This window comes from Amphiura filiformis, chromosome 5 (genome assembly GCF_039555335.1).
Source record: "Amphiura filiformis chromosome 5, Afil_fr2py, whole genome shotgun sequence".
Taxonomy (NCBI): domain Eukaryota; kingdom Metazoa; phylum Echinodermata; class Ophiuroidea; order Amphilepidida; family Amphiuridae; genus Amphiura; species Amphiura filiformis.
The window spans coordinates 51,491,794-51,498,157 of NC_092632.1; positions in this window are offsets into that span (position 1 = coordinate 51,491,794).

Here is a 6,364-nt window from a genome sequence, read left to right on the forward strand (position 1 = left end):
CAATTTTTAGAAAAATTAGAAAAATGCAAAACGTAATATACTTCTATTTTACTTGTACTTCATGTGTACCAAGTCTTAGCTAGATATTCCTGATAGTTACTTAGCAAATCAACTTTGCATAATTGGGAGTATGTAATTAAATCCAGTGGCCTCGCTTTCAGTTTTCTGCTCCGCTAAATTGGAGTTAGCAGAGCCAAACGCCGCCAACGGCGACGAAGTGGTCAATTACGAAAATTGTCTATAGAAATGTACTTCTTTCCCACAAAATATTAGTCAGAAAGATGCCCTTTTAATGTTCAGCACATCAAATGAGGCAAAACAAAGTAAATCGCTATTTAATTCCATGTCGCCAATGCGTGACATTCCGTCGATCGTGATTAATGTCGGTCTTTTTTTATGTTTATGACCATTCCGTACGCCATGTACCTACTATATTATACTATACTATACTATACTAAACTAAACTATACTATACTATACTATACTATACTATACTATACTATACTATACTATACTATACTATACTATACTATAATATGGTATGCTATGCTATGCTATGCTATACTAATGATATGCAGGACAGGTACTTATACAGCGCTCTTACAAAGAAAAACCAAGTATCCACTGCGATTTACAAAACAACCAGCAAAGACGAAAAAGTAACATACAAGAACAAACAAGAAATCAATTATCAAATGAATAAGTTTTAAGATGAGACCGTTAGGTTGCCGTTGTTGGTGCGTGACGTATATGGTGAGGGGTTTGTTTCAAAGAGAAGGTCCTGCTACAAAGAAGCCTTTATCACCAGTCAGAGTGCGGGTATAAAGAAAAATGAGAAGCCTGGTGTCCTGGGCAGAGTCTAATCCACTTCTACTGGAAATATACGGCTGAATGAATTCACGGATGTAAGATGGAGATTTTGTTGAGTCCGTGACACATTTAATAGCTTTAAGGTTATTAATTATTTTAAACTGTTGTGATTTGGTAGTTCACAGCATCGTACGAATGGTAGTGAGCTTTGGCAAAAACTGCATTGCTCAATTCATAGCGAGTATGTAGAAGAATGAAAATTGAGGGCGTCCTCTCAGCAAACGATACAATATGGCTTGACCTGAGGAAAGATGCAAAGATGTATATCTCGGGTGGCGAAGGCAAATATTTGTTAGGGAACGATAATAAAAGAGAGGTCAAGCGATTTTTTGACAGACCAATTTGAGATTCACCCCCGGGGGTACACATAATTATTACATATCCATTGTGATGAAAATAAAGTATTCAATGCTCGATATTCTGATGTAAAATTTGTCTATTTTCTCAGATTTTATTGAAACATCTTGCGGAGGAAGGAGAGTTTAATGATCGCGACGATTTCCAGGTTATATTTCAGCCTTTCTTCCAGGAAGCTAAAATGCCTTTACTTGAGGTAAGATAATAAGAAATTACTTGCACATTTCACGAAGTTAGAGGCGTGTCACCCGATTGACAGCTTTATCTTACCCACTTTACCCCGTCGGATAGATTTGTTTTATTCCCCAGTAAAATAGAAGGCCTGAGATGTTTTATGCAGATATGGTGTAATGAACATTGTGATATTACGTTTTTGGAAAAAAGTTGGCGTCATTATTAATGTAAGATACAAAACACATACATATGTAAGCAAAATTTGGACCCCCACCTTTCAGCCCGCATGCCGAATTTCATTGAAGTTAAATTTGCATAAAAATCTCGTACGAATTATTTAGCACAATACATGTATTTCAAATCAAATATATCTAAAATTATACTACTGATGCTGCCAAAGTAGGTTATTTATCAATTCCATACCGCCTTTTCCATAACGGCAAAAAGTCTAATTCGTATCAATTCGTATCTTATATTAGGATGGTAATGGTGACGGCTCATATTTTGCACCAGATTGTTTCCACTTTAGTGCCAAATTACATGCTTTGAGTGCAAAGGAACTCTGGAATAATATGGTAGGTTTTGATTACCACATTCACTGCTAATGCTTAAAAGTCATGTAGAGACATGGGGCAAGGCAACTTTCAGGGCTCAAACTTTGAAAAACAAAGGGTCAAAATGGGCTATAAAGTATAAAAAAGGCCTAAAATTCTGAAATATCCGGAGGGCCAGCACGCCGAGTTTTATGTTTTTGTTACCATGGTAACGGGATAAAGCATCTGATTGACTAAAGACGGGAACAAATGTAACTCAAAAACGAACTGACCCGAGAACGTCATATTGTAAAGGGGTACGGTGGGAAAAATGTATCTTAACTGGACATTGTGTCTATTGAGTTACGTTTGCTCCCGTGTTTAACCAATCAGATACCTCACTCCGATTGCCAACCATACCAAAAACAAGGCATCATGGGATACAATATGGATATAAGACATATTGACTGATATTAATGGTGAATTTTTGAAAAACCTTGCTCAAAATTATCACAAACATTTTCTTTAAGGCATTTTGTCGGGTTGTATTAAGTTTTCTGCCAGGTGAATAAATATTTTGTTGATTCATTATTAAAGTCACATTTCATTTTACAGTTTGAACCAGTTGGTGACAAAAGCATTGCTTGGAACCCAGAAGGTCTACTGTACTGTCCAAATGAGGTACGCATCTGGCTAAATACTGAGAGCTTGCGATTTCTTAGACGTTCTTGCTTACGCATTTCAAATTCACTCTCATGTAACATGTAAATAGTTTGACGGGCGTATGCGCCAATTAAGGGATCTAAAATGAGCGTTTATTGCTTTTCATTTTTGAAAATCACAATATAATACAAATTTTATGACAAATTATAAAATTTGATATTTTTCAAATTTTTGATATATAACAGTCCTCGAAGTAAATTATATAAATCTAATGATATATTCTTAAAGTGTATGTAGCAGGGAGGAAAAGCCGACGTCAATTGAAAATTTTGACCCTTCATATTGAAGATATGGATTTTTTTCCCAAAAAGACCTTTTTGGAAAAAAAATCCATATCTTCAATACGAAAGGTCAAAATTTTCAATTGATCGTCGGCTTTTCATCCCACCTACATACACTTTAAGTATAAATCATCAGATTTATAAAGTTTACTTCGAGTACTGTTAAATATCAAAATATCAATTTTAATGATTTGCCATAAAATGTGTATTAAATTGCGAATTTCAAAAAATCAAAATTATTTGATATCAGAATGACATTCTTCGTATTCAGAATGCGATTCGATATGTCTGATGTGCTCTAATGTCCCAAAATAAATACTGTCCAAACGTTCATACCCCAGCCCTTAAAGCATAATTATAGATTCAGTTATAAATTCCCCAGCTCACTTATTGAATGCTCTACCTGGTCCAATTGCCTCCAACCAGAATCAGCTGAGCATCAAGCGGGAGTTTAACAACTATAGTGGCGCCAACCCATCAGCGCCATCGCACTGATAGCCGCTGTTTATGTATTGCATATTTTGAAAGACATTTAATCGTTCTAACATGAATTTGCTTATAATTTTCTTACAGGATTTCCCGTACATCTATACACAGGTTAATAGTATTCCTACACCCAAACCAACCTCAGCAGCTTCAAGACTTCAATTGGTGTTACCAGCAGCGTTGTTTTTAATCTGCATCGCCTCGTTAAATTTATGACATGAAATACTAACTTTAAAAAAAAGTGATATACATCTGAAATACTCATTCTCAGGATATTTGAAATCATTCATTAATCAAAGGATCATTAGTCATCAGAGAGTTTGCGAAATGCAGTTCAGAAGCACAAACTTCAACGTCTAGAGGATTGTCTATTTAAAACCACTCTGCCATGAAAGTCTCTAGAAGTCGAAGTGAACGCGAAAATCTATAGTGAGCAGTAAATTATGGACGAAAATACGTCAGTTCAAGAACAATAGTTTCCACATTTTCTCATTGACTGCAAAATTACCTGTTATGCTTTATCTTTGGTTTGAGTAAAACACACACCACATGTGGTTGAAAATTAGTGATTGAATTAGGTTAAAATATTTTTTGTTCCAAACGTCAAGCTTTCTGTGAAAACTTCAACGGCAAGGGGATTAAGTTCCCGTATATATGGCACTTTTTTACTAGAGCGAGCAGTGTAGCATACTTCTGGATGAGTATATCGGGTGAATATAAGCTAATATATTTTTAGATATAACATGTCATAGGTTGCGCCTGGTAAGAGAGGCGGTAGGGATGAAGAGAGGGAGGGCATTGAAGGAGGATAGGGAGGTGCAGTGGCGGTAGCCAATTGGGAGTGACAGTTCTCCCACGGGGAATATTGTGCTCCATCTTGACCCCCCTGTGGATGCTGGCCGCCATCATATTTTACGTTTTTAGGCCTTTTCCGCCCATTAGTAGTAGAAGAGTAGAAGATGATCAAATGCAAGACAAATGTGTTTGATTGGGGAAGGTGTATCACAGGACCGTTTTGGATGAAATAAATTGAATCGGAATGAAGCTGTCGTGTCAATTTGCGATTATGTGGGGAGGGGGAGTTCAATTTTGGGGCATATTGTAGTGATGATATTGCTTTGGATATTGAATATTGTTGAATTTCGTTATGCAGGGGGTATATGATGGATAGTATAGAAGAGGATCTACCCCTATGTTGACCAAAAGAAAAGTTTTTATGAATGTATAACGTCTGTGATACATATACATCATAACGTCTGTGATACATATACATCATCTACTTGCTAATACACTGAAAATCTAATAGAGATGAAGGATAAAAGACAATTACAGAACATTCATTCTTCAAAAGTAGCTATATGGGTATACAATGTTTACAAGATAAGAACGTTAATGTTTTGTACATGAACGTAACATCTTTGATACATAGTTGTTAACACACTGAAAATCTGACTAGAGATTTACAATTTGATATGATATCCAAAAGAATACTTACTAAGTTAGCATTGAAGAATTAAAATAATTACAGAACTTTCATTTGTTAACATACACGTAGCAATGATTAACAATGTTGAAAATACAAACGTAACGTTTTGTTCATAAACATAACATCCTCGACACATCTAGGATCCGCATAATTTGTTGATTAATGTCATAAACAGTCACAAAAGATTTATGGTCTGATCATTTTATCATTTTAAGGGGGACCCGATATTGCATTTGGAAGAACCAGGCTTTTCAATTACTATCAAAACTGCTGGGTACCAAACTTTTGATACAGCTTGTATAGTAATTTGTTCTAATTTCCATGCAAAAGGAGCCAGTTGTTTCATCCTTAAAACAAATAGGCTACACCATAATTTCCAATTACCCCATGCAGATAGATAAGACCTTGGTAAGATAAGCGTGTTAATTGTTATGTCACTATCACTATCTTGATCTTGATAAGATGCCTGACTTTGAAACTTTGGGTACAAAAACTCATACTCTGCAAGTTAGGTCAAATTTTGCACTATGATTGTTTATTTGAGCTTATTGGACTATGCCATTCAGATTAGGCTATTGTAATCCAAAGTGTTGGTCACCGTCTATCGGGTTCTAAGAGGCGGTAAACTGGTTACAAAGGTCAAAGTGGTTACAAAGGTCTAAGGTCTCGATTTATTTGGTGTTTTTACAAATCCATTAATTTTGTCTTTTAAACAAAGAATATACGCACACCATTCTATCCTGTGCATAACAGAAAACAATAATAAAATAAAATCCAAGCATATTGTGGATTTATTTCTGAGCAAGGGCATAATTTTAGCAAAATAGCACAACAATTGCGGAGTAAATCTAGTAAGACTGAAATTAGAAGCTACTCACAAGTACATGCCAATATTGTGGGACGCCTCCGTAGAGGGCGCCCCAAAAAGGCTAAAAAATTCCTACATTTAACAGACTCTTCCCCGGCCAAGGGCTAAATAGTAAGTTGTCAGTGGGGCAAGATTAGATAAAGGCATACAAATTTAGGTATGAGATATTAGGAATTATTTCCTAGTCTCTTTAAGCACAAGGTTGGTGGGCTATATAGCTATTCAAGACACAGGGTATGTAAGGGATAAACTGTGCATATGAGATGTGGGTGCAAGTGGCATCATTTCACTGCCGTGAAAAAAATACCATACAAAAGGGAGACATTTTCATGCAGTCGCTTACAGGCTCTTCTTACACATGCCCGTCTTTTGACCGCCCATTCATACACATATCCCGAGGTTCAGCGACTAGGCGCTGTTGGTGCAGTAACCAATTAGACGTTCGCGTCTGCAATAAATTTGAGCAAGATATGCAATCGATTTTTGTGAAGTTGCCGTTGCAGTTGAAGTAAATTTACAAACTTCACTTCGCAAACTCTCTATCAGTTTCCGATGACATTGTAACAGTGTTGACGTTTCTGCACCC